The sequence below is a fragment of the Pristis pectinata genome, chromosome 11 (genome assembly GCF_009764475.1).
Source record: "Pristis pectinata isolate sPriPec2 chromosome 11, sPriPec2.1.pri, whole genome shotgun sequence".
NCBI lineage: Eukaryota > Metazoa > Chordata > Chondrichthyes > Rhinopristiformes > Pristidae > Pristis > Pristis pectinata.
Window position 1 is genome coordinate 15,738,346 of NC_067415.1, and position 25,535 is coordinate 15,763,880.

The 25,535-nt window shown below is 42.5% G+C and overlaps 1 protein-coding gene across 1 annotated transcript in view; it reads left to right on the forward strand.

Annotated features, from left to right (window-relative positions):
* atp10a (ATPase phospholipid transporting 10A) overlaps positions 1-25,535 on the forward strand; it is a 147,981-nt gene that overhangs the window by 10,419 nt on the left and 112,027 nt on the right. The window lies entirely within an intron of this gene.

The window sequence follows — 25,535 nt, forward strand, 5'->3', positions numbered from 1 at the left end:
GACTTCATTGAGTCCTGATGAAGGGTCTCAATCTGAAACATTAACAGTTTATTTCCCTCCATAGATGCTGCCTGACCTGCTGAGTTCCTCCAGCATTTTATGTGTGTTGCTCCAGATTCCAGCATCTGCAGAATCTCTTGAGTCTTGTATATTACTGAATGAGCTGTTTTTCAAAATGAAAGTTTAAGATCAATGATAAATGAAATTTAATGTGGGCAAACATAAAATGTAGTAGAGGTAAGTACAACTGCAATGTTTAAAAGACATTTAGACAGCTTAATGGATGGGAAAGGTTTAGAGTGATATGGACTTAATGCAGGCAAATGAGACTAACATGGGTAGACAACCTGGTTGGCATGGAAGAGTTAGGCCAAAGGGTCTGTTTCTATGCTATATAACTATATGACCCCATGACAAACATAAAATGCTTCAGATAAGGGGAAAAATCAAGTATTATGCATGCTGGATTAGATTACAACTCCCTTTTTCAAACTACTCAAAAGATGGGAGCATCACCAGTAAGGCCAACATTTATTGTTATCCCTAACTTGAACCGAGTGGCTTGCTGGCTCATTTGGGAGGATTGTTAAAAATCAGCCACATTGCTTTGGGTCACATTTGCTCAGACTGGCTACAGGTGGCAAATTTTCTTCCCCAGAGGGCATTGCTTGGTTTTAATAACAAACCAGTAGTTTCATGATCAATGTTACTTTTGCAATGCTAATTTACTTAATTAACTGAATTTAAAATTCCGGTTTGACCAAGTCTCTGGACGATTAGTATGGGTTTCTGGATTAAGAGCCCAGCTACATGGTCACTGTGTTCCTATTCCCATTGAATGGAGCTGAAAAAAGCTCAGGGTCTTATACTATATTCATGGGGTGGACAATGTTGTGTTTGTTAGATATGCTTGCCTATGGATTTTCTGTTGGATGTTACATTTCAAGCTATTGTCAGCCAGAAGATGAGTGAGGCCAATCAGATTGAAGAATAGTTCGTGAGATGGTAAGGCACTAGAACATCTGCGCAGAATGATACCAGAGATGAGGGAAGGGTTTTTCATTCTGGCATCAGAGATTTCATGCTGAGGTTGTTCTCCGTAGAACAAGAGAGCGATGAAGAAATATGATAGAGCAAGCAAGGAGAAACTGTTTCCTCTGGTAGGAAGGCTATGGATTTAAAATAGTTGGCAAAAGTGCAAGAGAGAAAATGAAGAGACATTTCTCAATGTGTAGTTAAAATTGGGAACACATTACCTGAGAAGAAGATGGAAAGAGACTGTGTAGTAAGTTTTAAAGGGAGATGAATCCTAATTCGCAGGGTTTGTCGGGAGAAAGTCAAAGTAGGGCAGCACTTTCAAAGAGCCACACACTTGCCCCTTACTCTGCTGTACTATCCTATGACAGTAGTGGGAAATGAAGGTGGGAAGAGAGAGTCTGATAGGAACTGGACTGTGTGGGACTACTTGAACAATTCTCAATGTAATAGAGGCTTGACTCTGAAACATTAGTCTATTCTGAAAGAATCAGTACCACCCAGCAACAGTGAGACCAATGGACTCAAATCTGTGCTGAAATCTCACTGAGTGTTAATAGTAAAGTATAAATGAATAGAGCTTTGACTAGCTGGATTCCTACCAGTGATGAGCTATGAGAGCCTAAGTGATGTTAAGGTTATCTATCATTTAACCCCCTCTGTGCTGTTTTTTTTCTGCTGGGAGAAGAAGGGAGGTGAAATAGCTGCAGGAAAACGTTTGATGGCAAAGCAGATTCAAAGGCCCAAACTTAAGATCTGGGCTACTAGAATTGATGAACGTGCATTGAGCTGTCCACCCAGAGGAAATGAAAAGTGGCAGGTGGTGGGCAGTGTCCTAACAAGACAGGCTGAATGGGTTGGGTCTGTATTCTTTGGAGTTTGGAAGAATGAGGGGTGATCTCATTGAAACGTGGAACATTCTAGGGGAGCATAATAGGGGAGATGTTTTCACTGGTGGAAGAGTCTCAAATGAGGGGACATAGTTTCAAGAGAAAAGATTGGTCAGTTAAAATTGAGATGCAGAGAAATTTCTTGCAGAGGGCAATGGAATATTCCACTCCAGGATCTGGTGGCAGCTAGCTCATTGGATAGCAGCCATCATTCATGAATGATAGAAAAATAAGGGGCTACGTGGGAGGGAAGGGTCAGATAGATCGTAGAGCAGGATAAAATGTCAGCACAACATTGTGGGCCGAAGGGCCTGTACTGTGCTGTAGCGTTCTATGTTTCTATTTAAAATGGAAGTAGATAAATTTTTAAGAGCTGTAGGGGTCTGGCACAGAGGAGGAGATTTGGCCATGATCATTTTGAATGCCAGGCCAGGTCTCTTTTTCTCCTATTTTCCTGAGTCCACTGGATGGGCAGGAGTCTGGATCCGATGTAGGCCACTGAGATAAAAGACCAGGGGGCAAGTTGGGAGACAGCTTCCCTGTACATGGCCCAGGCCGAAATGAAGCCGAGATCCCACTTCGCATGACGAGACCCCGAATGGAAATGGATTCCCACCTTCTCCAGGCCAGCCAGTTGACTGCGGAGAAGAGCTAAAGTCCATCCCAGTGAGGTAATGCACATTGCCTCATTTTAACAAGTCTTCCCCTATCCGCACCCACCTCCACCCCATCCCAGGCTCTGTTCCTGCCTGGCAGGCTGGATAAAAGCATTTTGTGAATTAATGAGTAAGAATAAGCAGTACAATTTGTTCTTTTCCCCTCTGCTTGGCAACTGGCATTGGCAAAAGTGAGTCAGAATTGACCAGCATCAGAGACCATTTTGGCTTGGGCTTGGTTCCACTTATTTTATGAGCATGATGGATTTTGCATCCTGCGCTGTGAGAATCTGCAGTGTTTTTGCCCATGCAGAGCCAGATTCCAGCCTCGCAGTTTACTGTAAGGTTTTAATGAGAGTAGTTTTCCCGCTGCAAAGATTTTGTTTACAGGATCTGAGCCAGTGAAAAGGCTGTGTTTATTTTTTTTCTCTCCGTCTGGGATTGAGAAACCAGCTGTAAGTTTATCTCACCACTGGCATCTTGCCCTTACTGCAGGTCAGCTTTGCATTAAGCTCCTCTCCACTCAGTACGGCCTTGAATGGATGTGAGCAAAAGCTCTAAACAGGATATTTGCCTTCTCTTTGGTGGAGAGTGATAATTTCTAAATCATTCAAAGCATTCTGTAACAGCGGATTACTTTTAGAAATGCACTGGCTTGTTCTATGGGTAAATGGACTATATAGGTTGTTTTTCTTTTGGAAGGTAGCTTATTTGTGTATTTACTCACCATTACCTTGAGATGTGGGGTATTTCTTCTAATTCCTTAAACGACAGAAACTCTGAATTTTTTGGAGCATAAAAGAATTTTCATTGATTATTTTGTAAATTGCTTTGGGAGAGACCAGTTCTGTATGCTTCCTCATCCATTGCAAGTGGGAGGGGGTTGGGTGGGAATAAAAGGACTTGCATCTGTATGGAGCCAGTCACATCCCTAAAGTGGTTTAATATCCAGTGGAGTACTTTTGAAGTATAGTCACTGCTGCAATGTAGAAAGTGCTGCAGATGATTCGTATTAGACAAAAGGTGAAAATGATGGGATAATCTTTGTTGATTCAGGGGCAAATATTGTGCAGGTCAACAGGGAAAGTTCCCTGTCCTCCCTCGGATTTGTGCACCCTAGAGAGCAAATAGGTTCTCAGTTTAAACTGTTGACCAAGAGACTCTTCCACAGTGCAGCAGAGTATCAGCCTATTTTTTTGTACTCGAGTCTCTGTAGTGGGACATGATCCTTCTGACTCAGGTGTGCTCCCGGCCACGACAAGGTGAACACTTTTTGGTCTCCGTAAGCTAGCAAATCATGCCAACGTGATCATTAGTCTTGTGTTTGCTTCCTGTAAACTAAACAATGATAGTACCGGATGTGAAAAGCACCTTTTAAAGAAGAGGTGTCTAGGTCATTTTCAGCGGTCAGTCTCTGTGTTGTCACCTGGATGTTGGGCATGTCTGAGCTGGTTATACTTTGGAGTAAGAGTTGTGAGTTCAAGCATGAAACCGAGATTGTTCCTCCAGAGCGGTGCTGGGACAGTGTGGTGGGGTTGTGTGCCATCCTTTGGGTGATGTGCAAGATCAAGGCCCTGCAGCTGGCATTGTTTTAAACAACAGCATGAAAGTTATCCCTTGGTGTTTTGATTTGGGTTATCTGAATTGTCTTGGCATTCATCACTAAGAGAGTCCTATCATGGAAACTACACTTGGCTGCTAATGGAACAAAATTAAGTAGAGCTTTGTTACAAAGGTTTGGAGTGTAATAATAGGGAGTACAGGGTGTTGGTGAGGCTATACCTGGAATACTGTGCACAATTACCTAAAAAGGAAATATGGATTGAAACCCTCTAGTCTGGTATTTTGTAGTACGGCAGTTCCCGTGGTCCGGCATGTTTTGAATCTGTAGTACAGATCTATACTAATTAACTGATTTTAACTAAGGTCTGTAGCTAATTAACCTACCAGTGCAACTTCAGCGATCTTAGTCGATGGTGTTTCTGACTTGCAAAAGGTTTGGGTTCTTGGAACCCTTATGTGACCTGAAAAGTGTCTAGACTGAAAAAGAACAGTTCCTCTGCTCAGGGGGGCAATTTCTGTGGTCTGGATTTTCTGTGTTCCGGCACCAGTCAGGTCCCAATGGTGCCAAACTAGAGGGTTTCAACCAGTAGTAGCATTAGAGACAATCCAAATGAGATTCAGCGGGCCTGGGATGAGAGTGTTGTCCTATAAAAAGAGGCTCGATACTTTGAGTCTGTAGTTCTTGGAAGTTTAGAAGAATGAGGGGTGACCTTATTGAAACATATGATATCCTAAGGGGGTTTGACAGGGTAGATGTTGAGATGTTTTCACTACTGGCGGAGTCACAAACAGGGGGACATTGCTACAAAATAAAGAGCCAATCATTTAAAACTGACTTGTATAGGAATTTCTTCTCTGATGACAGTGAATCGCTGGAATTCTCAGCCCTTGTTGGTGGTTGAAGTTAGATCATTGAAAATACTTAAGGTGGCGATAGATAAATATTTGAAAGATCAAGGTATTGAGGACTATGGGGAACTGGCACAGAAGAAGCGTTGAGGCTAGCATAGATTGGCCATGATCGTATTGAAACTGTGGGGCAGGCTTGAGGGGCCGAGTGGCTACTCCTACTCCTATTTTCTTGTGTTCTTGGAATGTCACTATTTCAAACCAACAGGTATACATTAGCTAGCAGGGAGTGGCAGTAATTACCTCCTGTCCCTCTATGTACATAATAGAATCCTGCACATCTGAGAGAGAGAGAGAGAGAGAGAGAGAGAGAGTGGTTGTATGTGTAGATTTGGTCAACCAATTTAGAAAGACTGAATGCCATTAACTAATCTCATAGTTTTTTTTGTATTTAGTTGCCTGCAGCCTTGTTGGATTCCCAAAGTTATTTGTTCTGCCTCAATTGTATTTTTAAATTTATTTATTTTCATGATACAAGCTGTGGCAAAACTTGGCCTTGAGCTAGGTTTATCTCTTCTCCTGCTGAACTCCTGTTGTGTTTCTTAAACGGAGATGCTTGTTTTCTTTTGTACTTTGGAAGTGTATCTTTGGCCGGAGAGGGTTACTGTTTAAGAAAGACTTCTGCAGTATAATTAGATTGTGAATTATTGCTGTTCGAACATAGGATAGTATAGCACAGAAACAGGCCCTTTTGGCCCACAATGTTGTGCCAATCTAATTAAACTAGTAATTAAATGCCTAACTAAACTAATCCCTTCTGCCTACACAAGGTCCATATCCCTCCATTCTCTGCATATTCGTGTGCTATCTAAGAACCTCTTAAATGCCTCTATCGTGTCTGCCTCTACCACTAGCCCTGGGAGCACAGCACATTCCAGGCACCTCCACTCTCTGTGTGTAAAAAAAAAATCTTTACCACACACATCCTTTGACTTTGCCCCCCTCTCACCTTAAATGCATTCCCCCCCCACCCCCCGAGTATTAGACATTTTGACCCTGGGAAAAAGATACTGGCTGTCTATCTATGCTTCTCATAATTTTATAAACTTATATCAGGTCTCCCCTCAGCCTCTGCCACTTCAGAGAAAACAACTCTAGTTTGTCCAACCTCTCTTCATAGCACATGCTCTCTAAACCAGGCAGCATCCTGGTAAACCTCTTCTGCACCCTCTCCAAAGGCTCTCACTCTGTGCCTTTTGAAGGAGTATCTGTTCAGGTCAGAACAGTGAGCGACTTGCAGAAGAACTTCATAGCGATTACGTTCCCATGGAGCAGCTTCCCTTGTCCTTCCAAGGGTGGTGGCGATTATTGGTGCTGTCAGAGGAACACAGATAAGTGTAGTTGTCATCTCTCAAAATTCTATAGACAGTTCCTGCAGGTTGGACGATGGCAAATGTGACCCCTCTATTTAAATAAGAAGAGAAGAACCATATGTAGCAGAGAAATGTGGTCTATGGTCGAGGACACGTAGACAATGTCAACAGGATTTGACAAAGTCAGTATGGATTGGAAGGGAAATTGTATTTGGCAATCCTAATGGAATTTTTTGAGGAGATAACTACTGAACGAGGTAAGGGAGAACCAGAGGTTGTGATTTATTTGGATTTTCAGTAGGTCTTGTTGTGATTTATTTGGATTTTCGCTAAGTCCCACAAGAGTTTAATGTGCGGAATTAAAACACGTGAAAGAACATAATATACTGGCCTGATTTGAAAATTGGTTGGCAGACAGGAAACAGAATAGGAATAGATAGGTCTCTTTTTCAGAGTAGCTCACAATAACTTGTAGGGTAGGGGCTTTGGCCCCTGTCGTTCACAATATAGATCAATGATTTGTTTGAGGGAAACAAACATTACATTTCTAAATGTGCTAATGACACAAAACTGATGGGGTTGTGCATTTTGAGAAGGATGCAAAGAGACTTCAAGGCATTTTAGACAATGATTGGGCAAATACATGGAAGGTGCAATATAACGTGGATAGATGTGAAGTTATCCACTTAGCTAGGAAAGTAGAAAAGCAGAGTATTATTTAAATGATGATAGATTAGGAAATGTTGACTGACAAATCTAGATGTCCTTGTACACCAGTCACTGAAAGCAAACGTGCAGGTGTATCAAGCAGTTAAGAAAGCAAGTGGTATGTTGGCCTTCATGGCTAGAGCCATGCAGCACAGAAGCAGGCCCTTTGGCCCACCATGGCCATGCTGTAGATTGTACTCACCTATACTAGTCCTATGTCCCCTCAGAAGTTTTTCCAATAACTTCCCGATCACTGATGTTTGACTATAATTACCTGGCTATCCCTGCTGCCTTTCTTGAATAATCCTGCATTTGTTGTACTCCAGTCATCTGGCACCTTAACTGTGGGAGTGAAGAGGTTATGAAGAGAGATTGAGTTAACTGGGACTTTTCTTGCGGAATTCAGAAGAATAAGAGGGGATCTTATCAAGTTATGAAAGGGATAGATAAGATAGAGGCGGGAAGGTTGTTTCCACTGGTAGGTGAGACTAGAACTAGGGGACATAGTCTCAAGATTCAGGGGAATAGATTTTAGGATGGAGACTAGGAGAAATTGCTTTTCCCAGAGAGTAGTGACTCTGTATAATTCTCTGCCCAGGGAAGCAGTGGAGGCTACCTCGTTAAATATATTTAAAGACACTGTTGGACAAATTTTTGCATAGAAGGGGAATTAAGGGTTATGGGGAAAAGGCAGGTAGGTGGATCTGAGTCCACGGCTAGATCAGCCATGATCTTATTGAATGGTGGAGCAGGCTCGACAGGCCAGATGGCCGACTCCTGCTCCTAGTTATCATGTTCTTATTATCAGCCATAATCTGGTTGATGTTAGAGCAGGCTCAAAGGACCAAGTGACCTAACACTGCTCCACTTTTTCTATGTTCCTGTGTGTGTGCTGGCAGACATAGTCTGGTTCTTTTTCTTCTTTATCACACATGCACATACACACACACACACAGCTTGATTCATAATTTCTATTGTGCTTGTGTGTATGCACACATCCACACTCACCATAAGCAACACGAGCACAGATATCATGCACATACACACACCACAAACACAGCATTCTTCATAATCTCTACTGTGCATGCACACACATACGTACTACAGACACAGTGTCGTTTATAATTTCTATCCTCCGGTAACAGGAAAGCTTCCTTAGATAAGATAAAATTTCTTTATTAGTCACATGTACATCGAAACACACAGTAAAATGCATCTTTGCTTAGAGTGTTCTGAGGGCAGCCCGCAAGTGTTGCCACGCTTCTGGCGCCAACATAGCATGCCCACAACTTCCTAACCCGTACGTCTTTGAAATGTGGGAGGAAACCAGAGCACCCGGAGGAAACCCACACAGTCACGGGGAGAACGTACAAACTCCTTACAGCCAGCAGTGGGAATTGAACCTGGGTCGCTGGCGCTGTAATAGTGTTAGGCTAACCGCTACACTACCGTGCACGTGCTGTGTATGGAGCTCTTCAACATCTTTCAAGCCATTTATACACTTATTTATTATTGAAGAGCCTGCTAAACATTAATATCAAGCAGTAAAATGGGAGTTAAAGATTTTGCCTATGTGGAAAGCTTCATTCTGCTGACACATAGCCAGTGAGATGCCATGGTTGTGTGGTATTGCTTCCGACTTTCATCCTTCTTCGTCGTAATCTGGAAACTTAGGCCCCTTTCTTCAAAACCTCGACAGAAGTCTGAATGCAATCACAGAGCGGTGGTGTGTCCATTGGTATTGATAATTGGTTCATTTTTCACTTAAAGAAGTCAACGTGCTTAAGCAACTTTATCCTCAATTCTGCACAAGCCTAAATTTAGCATGTATAATTATTTTGTTTTTGTTTTATTGATTGTGGATAATTTTCTTTGAGGGGCAGTTGTTGGAATGAATAGTTGATTTGCAGTTTATTTTTGATTCCTGAGACTGGACATTTAATTTGGTGCTTAGAAAAAATATCTATGATTGAAGGGAATTATTGCAGATTGGCCTTTAGTTAGACAGGCCTTGATTTTGTTTTTAAGGGCTTAATTTTTGTCTGTTTTAAGTAAAATTAGCAACAGACCATGATTACAAAAGTGTAATGTGTTCCATAATCCACTTCATTTAAAATGGTTTTTCCATAGAAGGTAGAACAGTACAGCACAGCACAGGAACAGGCCTTTCGGCCCACGATGTTTTGCCACACTAATTAAACACCCAAATAAACTAATCCCTTCTGCCCACACAATGTCCATATCCCTCCATTCTCTGCACATCCATGTGCCTAAGAACCTCAAACGCCTCTATTGTATTTGCCTCCACCACCTCCAGGCATCCACCACTCTCTGTATAAAACAAAAACTTGCCCCGCACATTTCCTTTAATCTTTCCCCTGTTTTGCATTGAGTTTTCTCATTAATGGTGAAAAATGTTCTACACCCTCCCCTCGCTGCAGAAACAGGGTACTCCTGTAGTGAGTGGAGAAGTTTTGAGCTGAGCCACTTCCTAAAGGTGTAAATTTGTAGTGGAGTGCAATTACGCCTTCTGCTTGGAAAGGCACAGTGCCAACAAACCTTGCTGTGTGTTGGGGAGAAAGAAGTTTGGAGAGCTGTGCAGAACTCAACAATTTTAAAGGTTCCAGCGCAGCACTAGTGCAGTATAAGATCACAGTGCTTTGAGACTGGCTTCCTGTATTTCCTCCATGGTGTGTTCTTTTGAAGCAGTAACAGAGAATTGATGGATGTTATGCACTTTGATTTCCAGAAGGCATTTGAAAAGAGTCGGAAAGAGAGGGCATGGAAATGGGCCCTTCAGCCCACTGAGACTGTGAAATTACACTAGTCCCACATTAACCCTGTTCTTTTTATTCTCCCCACTCATCAACTCCCCCTACCCCCCCCCCCCCCAGATTCTACCTTCACATAACCATTAGGGGCAATTTACAGTGGTCAATTAACCTACCAACCTGCACATCTTTGGAATGTGGGAGGAAACCAGAGCACCTGAAGGAAACCCAGTCGCAGGAAGAACATGCAAACTCCACACAGATAGCACCCAAGTTCAGGATTGAACCTGGGTCACTGGTGCTGTAAGGCAGCAACTCTACCAGCTCTGCCACTTGTTGTGTCAAAGGTTATTGCAGAAAACAAAAGCTTGTGGTGTATAACATTTTTTTGTGGATAAAGGTCGTCTGTTAATGGTAACTGGGGAGTTGGCAAAAATGTGTCTCCTTCTGGTTGCCAAGATATCACAAGTAGTGTGTCACAAAGATCGGTGCTAAGGCCTCAACTTTATACAGTTTGTATAAATGTCTTCAACAAAGGATTGGGGTTATGATTACTAAAATGAAGGGTAGAAAAGTAAGTTGGGAGACATCATAGGAGCCTATAAAGGGTTTAAGAAAGATTAAGTGAGTGGGCAAAAGTCTGGCGAATGGAATATAATGTCTAAAATGTGAAAATATCCATTTTGGTACGGAAAATATTTTTAAAAAGCATATTATCTAAATGGTGGGCAATTGCAAAGTTCTGAAATGAGAAGGGATTGGGCTGTCTTAGTGAATAATTTGCAAAAGGCTATAAGGGGATAATGGTTGAACAGGTTGTTAGTTATTTCTTTTATTAAGTAGAATCCAATCAACTGTAAGCCTACCTGCGAGGCATAGTGATGGAGCACCTAGTACCTACCCTCCTGAATACTAAGGAGTTTGCATAGCATGTTCCCTTACTAGTGGTAAACCAACTCAAGGAGTAGAATGTGAATGGTATCTTAAACTGATCAACGCAGGGCACATGAAGGTAAAAGAGTCCCTGAACTAATGATAAAAAGCTTGTGTGGAACTAACTAACCAGTGATGTTTCTCTATGTCTGAGGATTCAGTACTTGGAAATTATGTCAAATATACAGTATGTGTAATAATGTTCAATTTCCTGATGAAAGTTAGCAAGCAGGAGGATTTGAACCAGTTGAATGTCAGTAGGTTGGTCTTTGCTTTGAACAAGTCAGACCCATATTTCAGCCTGCCTTGTTCCATGCAGGAAGAGTGACAGACTGGAAATTTCTTCTGGTAATACAGTGTGCCACACAATACATAAACTCCCACCTCGCCCAAAGCCTTGTGTTCTCCTGGGAGGAGAAGCGAGAAATTAGATTGACAACCCAAGCCAAAACGGGGGAGAAAATGTGGGAAATTCCTCTCTCTGACTCCCAACCTCATGGATCGAGATTAAATAATTCCTTTCAATAAGTTTTAACAGATATTACCTTCTGTAATATCTGTTAAAAGCACTTTCACAGATCACTTATAAATTCACTGTACACCCCTGGGATCTAGCAAAAAAGCACTTCAAACTTTTTCTTTTATACAGAGAGTTACTTGTAATGAATAGTACAAGGGACAGCGGTTTCTTTCCATGCTTTGGAGGGGAAGAAACGCAAACGTGGTTTAGTGAAGTGACAAGCTTATGAGAAAACACAAGTTAGTGAGAAAGATTATTCACATCACTTGCCAAAGTACACAGGTTGGCAGGTGAGAGTCTGAGTTGGCTCTTTGTTAGAAATTGCAGACTGAAGCTATGCCTCAGGACACATCTGAATGACTGGTTGCTTTCCAAAATAAAAAATAGTGCTTTTAAGAGAATTTTTCTTGATGGAGCTTAAAGTATGTAAATGAAAAATGGTCTTAAATAAGTATTGCATTGCCTGCTTATGCAAGTGACTATTTTGTGTTAAATGCAGGGAAAGAGAGCCTTGAGTGTATCGTGAAACTGCTATGTTTAGAATAGATGTAACAGGGTGTGAACTTGCTCCAGGAACTTCTGAAAGAGGTTTGAGATTTACTCTGCTGCTTACCTTGAGGGTTCTACCAGCAGACCAGCAGTTCTCTTTCACCGGAGTCGCTGGTTTAGTCTGTGTGTGTGTTTTGTTCATTGTGTGTTCATCATCGTTCTAATAATAAATTGCCGCACAGTTATTCCAAACAACCATGTCTCTTAAGATGTGACTATGAATGCCTTCCTCTCATGGAGGTGGCAATGGATCATTTTAGGGAAGAGTGATGGAAGAGTTGCTCTTGGGTATTGCCAGTCAAGCCAATTTGCACACAGCAAGATCCCACAATCAGCTATGTGTTAGTGACAAGATGATATGTTGATATTGGTTGAAGATGAAATATTAGTCAGGATGATTGGAATATGACTTTTTTCTGATTTTCATTCAAACTGTTTCCTTGGGTTTTTGTATGTCCACCAGGGAAAGCAGTTTATTATATAGTTTGAATGATGGCGTCTGTAATGGCGTAGCACTTCTTCTTTACTGGACTGGAATAGTGTTTCTTCTCAAGCCTTTGGAGTATGGTCTTGCACCCTGTCTAAAGTGGTGACGTTTTTTGCATATGGTATGATTTTCCCTTCATGCATGGGACGTGGGTATTAATAAGGCCAGCGGTTACTGCCTCATCCATTATTGCTCTTGTGAAAGTGGTGGTGAGTGGCCATCTTGAACCTCTCGAGCATGTACAATGAAGGTACTCGCAGCACAGAAGGAACTTCCCAGATTTTGATCCGATTAAAGGAGTGGTGTTAAATTTCCAAGTCTAGGTGGCATATCTCCGAGAAGGGAACTTGGAAATAGTGGTGTCCCGTGCACCTCCTGCTCTAGTACTACTGCATGGGGGAACCTATGGATTTGGGGGTTTGGGTGAAGTGTCATTTGTTCCTCTCCCTTTCTGATGAAGTCCAGGCATCCCTAAATATCTGTTTTTAAAGTCTGATCTCTCTCTTATTCTCTCTCTCTCTCTCTCTCTTATTCTCTCTCTCTCTCTCTCTCTTATTCTCTCTCTCTCTCTCTCTCTTATTCTCTCTCTCTCTCTCTCTCTCTCTTATTCTCTCTCTCTCTCTCTTATTCTCTCTCTCTCTTATTCTCTCTCTCTCTCTCTTATTCTCTCTCTCTCTTATTCTCTCTCTCTCTCTCTCTTATTCTCTCTCTCTCTTATTCTCTCTCTCTCTCTTATTCTCTCTCTCTCTCTTATTCTCTCTCTCTCTCTCTCTCTCTCTCTTATTCTCTCTCTCTCTGTTATTTTCTCTTCCTCTCATCCTCTCCCTCTCTCTCCCTCCCCTGCTCCCTGCCCCCCCCCCTTCCCCACCCCCCTCACCGTCTCACCTAAGCAAAGGCTTGTTGAAACGTGCAAATCCTTGATCAAAAAATCTTTTGACCTTCACAAAGGCCATGTTACAGTCCATGTTGACAATGTCTACTGCCCTGCCCTTGTTAATCCTCGTGATTGTCACTTAAAAAAAAATCAAATTCATGAGACACAATTTTCCATGCACAAAGCCATGCTGACAATCCTTAATCAATCCTTGCCTTTTCCAAGTGCAGGTAGACACTGTCTCTCAGAATCCCCTCCAATAACTTCCCCATCACTGATGTTAGGCTCACCAGCCTGTAGTTCCTTGGGTTGTGCTTGTAGCCCTTCTCAATTAAAGGCACAACATTAGCCACCCTCCAGTCTTCTGATACCTCACCCATGACTAACAACAGTTTTTAAAAAAAAGTATTGCTCCAAGGTTGAAAGGCTTAATCCTATGTCTAGAGAATGGATCATGAATGGTTCACCTTAGAGCAGTTTATGTTAAATGGAGATTCAGTAGAGTTGCCCAAAATATACATTACTGCTATCCTAAATAAAGGAGGGAACTACCTGAGTGATCAGAATCTCAATTGTAAATTGATCATCTTGCTCTCAAAGGCAAGTAAATGTGATTGAAGGGAAAATTCTTAAAACTCCGTCAGATGGTTCATAATGGAAGGAATAAAAACAGGAGAAGGCCATTCAGCCCTTGGACCTGTTATACTATTCAGTAAAATCATATTTGATCTTTACTTCAGCTCCACTTCACTGCACTAACCCCACACCTTTTGTTTCCTTAAAATCTAAAAATCTATGGGTCCCTTGAACCTAGTGGCCACTTCCTTCCATCCAGTCCATCTTCACGGTGCATTGCTTCAGGACGACCAGTAGTATCATCAAGGATGCCTGCCACCCTGGCCATTCCCTTTTCTCTCTCCTATCTTCTAAGAGAAGATACAGGAGCTTCAAAGCCCATACATAGAACCATAGAACAATACAGCATAATACAGGCCCTTCGGCCCACCCTGTTGTGCCGACCTTCAAACCACACCTAAGACAATCTAACCCCTTCCTCCCACATATCCCTCTATTTTAAATTCCTCCATATGCTTATCTGACAATCTCTTGAACTTGGTCAACGTATCAGCCTCCACCACCACCCCAGGCAGCGCATTCCATGCACCAACCACTCTCTGGGTGAAAAACCTCCCTCTGACATCTCCCTTGAACTTCCCATCCATTACCTTAAGGCCATGTCCTCTTGTTTTGAGCATTGGTGCCCTGGGAAAGAGGCACTGGCTGTCCACTCTATCGATTCCTCTTAATATTTTGTATACCTCTATCGTGTCTCCCCTCATCCTCCTTCTCTCCAGTCAGTAAAGCCCCAGCTCCCTTAGTCTCTCCTCATAATCCATACTCTCTAATCCAGGCAGCATCCTGGTAAATCTCCTCTGCACCCTTTCCAACGCCTCCACATCCTTCCTATAATGAGGCGACCAGAACTGGACACAGTACTCTAAGTGTGGTCATACATCTAGAGTTAAGAACTTCATCTTGCCCCTTTCTGAATCAATCACCTCAGAAAGGGGTGCCGCCACATTCTTGTACTCTTAACTCTACCTCTCTCGGTTATTCTGCTGTTGCCACTTCAGTATTTACTTTATTCACTACTTCAGATCGCACTACAACCTTTGCACCATTTTGCTGTTTTGATCTCATCATATTTATTGTTGTAGTTATTATTACCATGTATACTGTTTACTCTGTGAGCTTCATGTGAACAAGGAATTTCATTGCACCTTGATGTATATGACAATAATCTAATCTACAGTAAACCATTGAGCTTCAACAACCACCTTGGCTAGATTCCAAAGATTCGCCACCCTCTGGGTGAAGAAATTCTTGCTCATCCCTCTCTTGAAAGGCAGATGCCTTATTTTGAGACAGACCCCTGGTTCTGGACATCCCATTTAGGGGAAACTTGTGATATTCTTTACCGCTCAAGTACTGTTAAACCAACTTTACTTGGCATGAGGCATCCATTGGGAAGGGATGTTTGAGTTCCCTCCATGCCAGGGTATCATGGAGGCAAGGTCAATTTAGGGCTGTTAAATGCACACAAGCTGGAGGCACAGGATCTGTCCGGTGTTCTATGCTTCCAAGCATCTCTCCCCTTGGCCTTAATAAAACTCAGCTGGCCACATCATTTTTCACAACTTGGATTCGATGAACAGGGGGCTGCACGGTGGTCAAACTGCTGCTCATACCACCAGTGACCTGGGTACAATCCTGACCTCTGGTCTCCAGTGTGGAGTTTGCACGTTCTCCCTGTGACCGGGTGGGTTGCCCCCGGATGCTCCACTTTCCTCACACATCAAAGTCCTGTGGGTTGGTAAGCCAATCAGTCACTGTAAATTGTCCCTAGTGTGTAGGTGAATGGTAGAATCTATGGGGAGCTGATGGGAATATGAGGAAAAACTTGTTGGAAAATTAGTGAGCGAATGGGATTGTTCTGTGAGTTGGCATGGACTGATTGACTTCCTTTGTTGTTAGAGCAGCTTCTAGTCTGCTCTAGAATGTATTGTATTAATTTAGCTGACATTGAACTTGATTGCTTGTGAATATCCCAGGGTGGATTTCTTTGGGGCTGAATTTTTTTTTACAATGATCCTTGTGATAGAAACACCTTTTATGATTAGGGATTCTGTGGCCATTTCTATATGGAAAAGCATGGATGTATTTAATTGTGAAATTTGCTTTGGGTGGTAGTTGTGACAGGTAGTAGCTTACTCAGGTGTCACACTGTTGATTTGGCCATCTACGTGTATTAGGTGAGAGACTGTTTTAATGCAGGGCTAGCAGATATTTTGTACCAATCCCATTTCTTGGCACCACCTGTTCATTCAGGAGACATCCAACACCTGGGGGTGGATGGATGACTGGTGATAAATGGTTTTGGTCCAGAGCAGTCTCTAAAGAAAAATCTTTTGAACAGTTTCCAAAGCTCCAGAAGTCAGTCGTGTTTTTTTTTAATGTTAAATTGTCTGTCATCATTCTTGATGACCTGTTTGTTTTAACTTTGGAATAAGACCCCTCATGGAGAAACAAATGTGTATGAAAGACTTCATTCTAAATACAGTAATACTATTAATTCGGCATGCTTGGCACTTTGGTGGTGCTGGACTAGCAGATTTTCCAGACTATTGGATGTTATTTCAATTAACTTTCCCAACAATCCCTTTTAATTCACTTTTTGTTTGGATGTTACACAGTGCAGTAGTAAAATACTGTAATAATCTGGTGAACCAGTTGCCAAACTATCAGGATTTCTGAACAACACTCCAATACACTTGGAATATTTGTGTCCAGTTCTGGTTGCTTCATTATAGGAAGGATGTGGAAGCTTTAGAGAGGGTGCAGAGGAGGTTTACCAGGATGTTGCCTGGATTGGAGAGCATGTCTTATGAGGATAGGTTGAGCGAACTCAGGCTTTTCACTTTGGGGAGAAGGAGGATGAGAGGTGACTTGATACAGGTGTACAAGATAAGAGGCATAGATCGAGTGGACAGTCAGAGACTTTTTCCCAGGGCGAAAATGATGAACGTGAGGGGGCATAATTTTAAGGCGAATGGAAGACGATATAAGGGGTAAGTTTTTTACAGAGTGGTGGGTGTGTGGAACTTACTGCTGGCAGAGGTGGTGGGGGCAGATACATTAGGGACATTTAAGAGACGCTTAGGTAGCCACATGAATGATAGAAAAATGGAGGGCTATGTGGGAGGGAAGGGTTAGATAGATCTTAGAGCAGGATAAAATGTCGGCACAACGTTGTGGGCTGAAGGGCCTGTACTGTGCTGTAGTGTTCTATGTTCTAATTGGATAACAGATTATCAGACTTTCAGTGTTGACATTGGAGAGGATGGAATTGTTTTCCTTGCAGCAGAGAAGGTTAAGTGGTGATTCAGTACAGTTGTCCAAAGTTACAAAGGACTTTGTTACGAAAAAATCAGGGAATGACTGTTTTCACAGGTATGAATTAGCCAGAGGTTTCAGGTAATAAGCTAAAGGATCAGAATGGAGAGGAGGGGCAACCCACTTATTAAATGAGGTACTGTGATGTTAAATACACTGCTGGAAGAGGTGGTGGAAGTTGAATCATTGGTAACTTTCAAAGCAAAACTAAAAACAGTAGAGGCTGAACAGATCAAACAGCATCTGGACTAGCAGATTTTCCAGACTATTGGATGTTATTTCAATTAACTTTCCCAACAATCCCTTTTAATTCACTTTTTGTTTGGATGTTACACAGTGCAGTAGTAAAATACTGTAATAATCTGGTGAAAGAAATGCTTTAGGTTTTGATTTTTTTCAAAAGGAAATCGGATAGGTACTGGAAGAGGGAGAAGAAATGACTGGGCTCAAGAAGAATGGGGGACTCATTGGCTAGTTCTCCCAAAGAGTACAAGGGAGTGAATGGCTGCCTTCTGTGCTGTATAGTTCCGTGAAAACAGTGGCTTTCCCCATTTGTGAAAGGAGAATGTGTACGCAAGACAGTGGGTTCCAATTCAGATCACAAAGGAAAGTTCAAGTTATAATGCAGGAGCTCTTTGCATACTGGTTAAATGCTGGGAATTGAGAATTGATTGCTGTAATGAAGGCAATCAAGGAGAAACTCAGTAAGTAGTTTCCTGCAACAGATTCAGATTCATACCAGACGCTTGCACACATGGTGTTTGTGAAACCCCTTTTGAGGTTATTTTTATAGCCAGTTCAAGGGTATATAAAAAAAACCCATACATTTATATAGCAGGTTTCACAATCTTGAATTAGCCATGCAGACAACAAAGTCTGTTTGAAGTGTAGCGCAAGACTACTTCATCATATGTGTGCGGTATCACACTGGGAGTGATCTGTAACTCTGAATTCTTCTCCCTTGTTTTGGAGGGTTTGATGCAGATGCACGCTGTGGAGCTTCTGTTAATCTGTAGCTGCCTATTTGCTGTTTGGCTTTTGATGGAGACGACAAAGCTTTGCCAAACATCTGATGCTCCCAAGCCTCTAATTAAGTAAAGTAGGGCAGAAGGTAGAGAGAATTCCATAGACCATGACTGATGAAAGCAAGACACAATATTTAGTTTGGCAACCTGGTGATTCAGCAGTTAGTGCTGCTGCCTCACAGCTCCGGTGACCTGGAGTTAATCCTGACTTCAGATCCTGTCTGCACAGAGTTTGCACATTCTAATATTGATTTCATAGTCTCTTACAACATAGAAGGAGGCTTTCAGAATTGGTCCTTCTCTGCATGTTTCCCTGTAACCTGTTCTCCCTCTCTTCCAGCTCCTCCTGAATCTTCCACCTGCCCCCTATGCTAGGGGTCATTTACAATCGTCAATTAACCTATTAACCAGCATGGGACGAGGGAGGAAACCGGAGCATGCACAGGGTCACGGGGAGAACATTCCACACAGACAGCGCCTGATGTTAGGACAAACCCAGATTACTGGAGCTGGGAGGCAGCAGCACTAACTGCTGCACCATCCTTGTGATTCCCCAGGGTGCTCTAATTTCCTCCCAATTCAAAAGGTTAATTTGCTACTGCAAGTTATCCCTTCGAGTAGCTGGGTGGCAGGCAAATCAAAGGGGAGCGTGTGAAAGAGGATAGATTATCGGGAAACAAAAGGGGAATGAACATTTATCGAAAATTGTTTTCTTCATTGCTAATCTTGGCATCCTTAAGGGGTGCCATATCGCTGTTGCAGCAGGAAAGTATGGTCCCAGAGGGCAACATATTGGCTTCCCATCCATTTCCTTTTACACAAATAATATAAAGTATATGGGAGCAAGTTGATGGCTGAGGAAGTATATTCATGCAAGATGTAAGTTTCCATTCACAGTTGCTTAACTTTGCTTCTGTTACTGTCTGCCAATTGAAAATTGCTGTTTTGTCACTTTTGTTATTAATTGCAAAATGGCTCTTCTAATAATTCAGTGTCTGGAGACTCTTGCTGCAGAGTAAAATTAAAGCTGGGGTCATTATCGTGGACCCTGACTTTGACCCCTGCTGCCCAGAAGGATTAGGGTAACAGTTGTGGCTATTCTTCCAAGACATAAATCATTCTGATGTAGAACTATGTCTCTGTTCCTTCAATGCTGTTGGGTCTAACTCCAGGAACTCCCTTCCCAACACCACTGTGGGAGTACCTTCTCCAGAAGGTCTACTGTAATTCAGGATGGCAGTTCACCACCACATTCTCAAGGGCTGTTAGGGTTGGATAATAAATTCTGGCCTTGCCAGTGATGCCCAGACAATTTTTTTGAAAAAAATGGCAAAAGTTAGAAATTTGTGTGAGACAATTGAGAGAGCAAAATCTTGAATAAGGGAACATAGTCTCCAGATAAGGAGCCAGTCATTTAAAATTGAGGTGCATTGAAATTTCTTCTTGCAGTGTGATGAATCTCTGGAATTCTATGTCCAGAAGATGGTGAATCTCTAGCTCATTAGAAGTACATAAAGTGGAAGTAGATACATTTTCGAAAGGTTGGGGAATTGAAGGCTGTGGGGATCAGACACAGAGGAGTTGTTGAGGCCTGAGGTAGATCAGTCATAATCACATTGGATGACAGGGCAAGTTTGAGGGGATGAGTGGCCTACTCCTGCTCCTATTTTGTTATGTTCTTAGAAAAGTGTCCCCCAACCTTGTCTTTACTTCCAGTGCTCATGGCAAAGTCGTTCTTCTCCATCTTCACATATGGCCTTACATAACATGTGCAGAGGTGAATTCACCTGGGAGCAAGATACCAGAGGCATGGCATTGCTGGATAGATCATCATGTGGGGATTGCGGTGGTGGGGAGAACCTACTGTCCTGTTACCAATCAGTGATATCTTAAGAGGAGACCTGTGATTGAGGAGTTGGACTACCTTGCCCGTTCTCTGCTATTTGCCCCCTTTAATATGTGGTTTGAGTTCCCAGTGAGAGAGAGAGCCTTGCATTTATGCAGTTCCTTTCACATCCCTTTTCGTGCTTCACAACCAGAAAAATTCTCTTTGAAGTGTAGTCACTACTGTACTGATGGAAACTGTTAGTGCTGGGCAGGTCAAGAAGAAATAACACAACCTGTCCATCAGCAGTCGATTGCTCTAGGTCAGAACCTTCAAATTCCTCTTGCATCTTTTTAAAACAAAGCAGTGATGCAGTAAGAATACTTCTGTTATGGGAGAGATGCTGTCATTTATCCCTATCCCCCATCTTGCTGGCATAAGTTGAAGACTCTTCTTACCAAAATAATGGTTATGCTAAGATGATAACAATTTTTTTTTAATAAGAGGAACTAGAATGTGGCTTGTTAATTGGCCATCTTAACCATTCCTCTACAAAGTATCGATGTGCAAATAACTTTTAATAAAAATAATACAATCTATAAAAGTAGATAGAACTGGTTGTAAGGATACTGTTAATGTATAAGATTTGATTACTTGTCTAGGTTACTCTAACAGCACCTTCTAAAGCGGTGCCTTCTACCATCAGGAAGGGCAAGGGTGGAAGTGCAAGCGAGTGCCTGCAAGTTCCCTCCAGGTCCCACACCATGCTGACTTGGAAATGCTTCTCTGTTCCATCATTGTGGCTGGGTCTGAATCCTAGACCCATACTCAGCAACATTTTGGGAGTTCCTTCACCAGAAGGACTGCAGTGGTTTAAGGCAAAATCTCTCCACCACCTTTTCAAGAGCAGTTGGTGATGGACAAAAATGTTTCCCTTGCCAATGATGTCCACATTCTATAAACGGCTCATACAAACTCGTTATACAATTCACAATGGGCATCCAATCCCTTCATACCTCCATCCCACGCCAAGATTGTCTGAGGGTCCTTCACTTCTTCCTAGACCAGAGGCCTAACCTCTTTCCAACACCACTACTACTATGCCAGGCTATATTCAATGTAACTTTGAGTAACTTTTTCTTCAACTCTACTTTCTGCAAGTCAAAGGTGTAGTTATGGGAACTCTTATTGGCCCAAGCTATGCTTGTCTCTTCATTGGATATGTGGAATGATCCATGTTTCAATCTTATTCAGGCCCCTCCATCAGCCCTTGTTCTTTTACATTGAATATTGCTTTCTGTACTCTTACAGAACTAGAAGACTAGAAGGTGAGATACAATGAAGCCTGTGAGACTTAATATTGAATTTAACAGTTTCTGGTTGCAACTCTTTATCCACAAATGTGGCTGTACCTTTTTGCTTCAGTTTGTTTCTTTATTTTTCTGTTCACCAACTACATGTTTTTTAAAAGAACTGTTACCGTGATAACTTTGGTCTTACCCTTGTTACACATTCCCTTTGTCCTGTCCACCTTCCCCCTCTCTGCAACTAAAAAATATGCTTGGTTTCCTTCTTTTTGAGTTCTAACGAAGGGTGCTTGACCTGAGCCATTGACTCTCTCCCCGTGGATGCTGCTTGACCTGTTGAATGCTTCCAGCATTTTCTGTTTCACAATACAATTCCTGGCTTTATTGTGCCTGCTTGGCTCAGTTACATCCAAAGGTCATGGGTGGAGGCCTTAACCAAAGCTAAACATTTCCTCTCAGCCGACATTGCAGTGCTGCACTGCCCTGTTCTTTCCTGTGCGTTCGATGTACTTTAATCTGAGGCCCTCCCTGTCTGTTCTGGCAGCTCATTTGAACATAAAAAGCTTCACAAATGTGTGATCTTCTATAAATAGATCATAAGAAGAAAAGGATTTGCGTTTTACGGGAATGTTCGCACTCCCTTCAGATGCCCCAAAGTGTCTGACAGCCAGTTATGTCACATTGATGTTTTGTCACTGTGGTGACACTGCAACCATTTTATGCGCAGAAAGATCCCACAAACATCAATGCTGAGATGCTGAAAGGGGGATAAACATATTCCTGGGGCAAACAGGTCTTGCTTGAAATAATGCCAAGAAGTACTCTGCGCCTACCTGAGAAGATACATGATAACAAAATTGATCTCAATTAGGGTGACTTAACATCAAATGATGGCACCTTAGTACACAGATTTTGGTTTGGAGTAGCACCAATTCTCAACCTGCTGATCCATGGACAATAGAGTCATACAGCATAGGAACAGGCCTTTCAGCCCAACTGGTCCATGCTGACCAAGATGCCCCATCCAAGCTAGTCCCATTTGCCAGTGTTTGGCCCATAACCTTTTAAACCTTTCCAATCCATGTACCTGTCTAACTGTCTTTTAAAAGTTGTAATTGTACCTGACTCAACCACTTCCTCTGGCAGCTCATTCCACATAGATACCACCCTTTATGTAAAAAAAATAAAGTTGCCCCTGAAGTTCATCTTAAATCTTTTGCCTCTCACCTTAAACCTATGTCCTCTAGTTCTTGATACCCCAACTCTGGGGGGGGGGGGGGAGACTGAGTGCATTCACCCTATCTATGCCCCTCATGATTTTATACACCTCTATAAGATCATCTCTCAGTCTCCTAGGCTCTAAGGAATAAAGTCCTAGCTTGTCCTACCTCTCCCTATAATTCAGTCCCTCAAGTCTCGGCAGCATTCTTATAAATCTTTTCTGCACTATTTCCAGTTTAATAACATCTTTCCTACAACAGAGTGACCAAAACTGAACACAATACTCCAAGTGTGGCCTCACCAACGTCCTGTACAACTGCACCATGACCTCCCAACTTCTATACTCAGTGCCCTGACTTATGAAGACCAGTGTGCCAAAATCCTTCTTCACCACCCTGTCTACCTGTGACTCCACTTTCAGTGAACCATGTACTTGTACTCCAGGGTCCCTCTGTTCTACAATGCTCCCCAGGGCTCTGCCATTCACTGTGGAAGTCCTACTTGGATTTGACTTTCCAGAACGCAACACCTCGCACTTATCCAAGTTAAACTCCATTTGACATTCCTTGGCCCACTTACTCAGCTGATCAAGATCCCCCTGTAATTTTTGATAACCTTCTTCATTGTCCACTATACCACCTATTTTAGTGTCATCTGCAAACTTACTAAATAATAGTTCACTAAGTCGCAGTTGTATGCAGTATTTAAGAGAGTTCATGTAAGGTTGATAATTTCCCAGTAAGTTATTTGGATTGCTTAATGCTGGAGTTGTTCTAAGCTTGACAAGATCTTACCCAGCCAAGATGCTGCTGCTCTAGTGGAGTACAGCAAGTCCCCGACTTACGAACGCCCGTACTTACGACCCGACCCTCGTGGTCGGTTTGTAAGTGGGCCCAGCCCCCGATCCTACCACGGCGGCGGTACACCTTCTTTGGCCCAACCCCAGGCCAAGTGCGCATGTGCGGCTGGGGAACACCAGGCCAAGTGCCTATGTGCGGCTGGGGCCATGCGCGGCCGCGATCCCTGGCTCAAGTGTGCGTGCGCGGCCGCAATCCCCGGGCCAAGCGCGCATGCGCGGACACTGTTCCGAGTTACGTACAAAATCAGGTTATGAACAGTCTCGAAGACGGAACTTGTTCATAACCCGGGGACTTCCTGTATAGGGCTTGAAGAGTCAGGCTGCCAGTCTAACTCTTGGGTATTAAACTTCACACCAAGCTATGATGCTGATGTTAAAATCACACCTAACTACAGCCTTCCTCCATCTGTTTTGTAATGTGACACAAAATGTGGTTTGAGAGTTTGCACCAGGACCACTTGGTCTGTTTTTACCTACTTGGTCTTGACTGCACCAGTTTGTTTCCGGCCTCTTGGAAATGTTGCTGTGTTTTTCTCTACCAGCTTCCCAGTTCTACCTTGCTACTAGTAACTGCTCACGGTTTCTGATGCTCATTTTCAAACATGGATCTACCTTGCTTTTTGCAGACCTTCTACTTCAGAGTCCCATATCCTAACCACACACTTTTTCTGACCTATTCCTTTTGTGACTATCTTAATGCCCTTTCATTGTATGATGGAAACCAAAGTGCTATTTATCTTAGGGTAACCCCAGAAAAAGAGAACTTCCATTTGTATAATGCATATCCTTCGGACGTTCCAAAGCCAGCAATTCAATTTTAAAGTGTCAACCCAGATTATCTTCTAATCTCTGGATGGAAGGCTTGAAGCGATAACTCTTATTGTGAAGATCTCTCTTGGGGAACCCCTTAATCTTCTCATCTCTGGTATAAAGGAAAGAAAATCACAAACTATTTAGTTTCTCACCTATAACTATAATTTCCTATCCCTCAGTAACATTACAGTGAGTTTATTTATAACTTCTGTCAGCTCCTTATTCTGATTTAAAAGGTCAGTTGTTCAGTGAGTGCATGGTTGTTCAGCTCTTCAATAACATCTTCAGTGGCCACGTGGAGTTTAAAAGGATATGTACTATTGAAACAGGCAGTTCAGCCCAAACAGTCCATGCCAGCATTTCTGGTCCACACAAGCTTCTTACTATTTTCTTCATCTCAATCTAACAGTCTGTTCCTGTCTCCCTGATCTGCTTGTCCACTCTCCTATGATATTACCATGGGGACTGGCTAAAGGTAGCAAATTTCATGCTTTGTGTAAAGAAAGGTACGTGGATTGGAAAGGTTTATGGAATTGGGAAGGTTTTGGACAGGTACATGGATTGAAAGGGTTTAGAAGGTTATGGGCCAAATGCTGGCAAATGGGACTAACTTGAATGGGGCATCTTGGTTGGCATGGACCATTTGGGCCAAAGGGTTTGTTTCTGTGCTGTGTAACTCCACGAACTCTATATAAAGTTTCTCCTGAATTCCCTCACGAAAACCAGCCTTCCGCTCCCCCCCCCCCCCACGAACACTGTCTACACTTCCCACTGCCTTGGGAAAGCAGCCAACAGAATCAAGGACCCCTCCCACCTGGGCATTCTCTCTTCTCCCCCCCCTTCCATCAGGCAGATGATACAAAAGCTTGAAAACACACACCACCAGGCTCATGGACAGCTTCAATCCTGCTGTTATAAGACTCTTGAATGGACCTCTTGTACATTAAAGATGAACTCTTGATCTCACAATCTACCTTGTCATGGCCCTTGCATCTTATTGTCTTCCTGCACTGCATTTTCTCTGTAACTGGAACACTATATTCTGCATTCTGTTGCTACCTTTCCCTTGTACAACCTTGATGTACTGATGTCTTGGAATGATCTCTATGGATGGCATGCAAAACTAAGTTTTTCACTGTATCTCAGTACATCTGACAATAATAAACCAAATACCAATTACCTGTAAGATATCTTGGTGAGTGTCTGATATTGATGGTCTCTAGTTATGTTATTCCCCACAAGTGGAAACATTTTCTCTATGTCCAATCCAAAACCTTTACTATTTTTAGGGATTGGGCAGCACAGTGGTGACGTGAGTAGAGC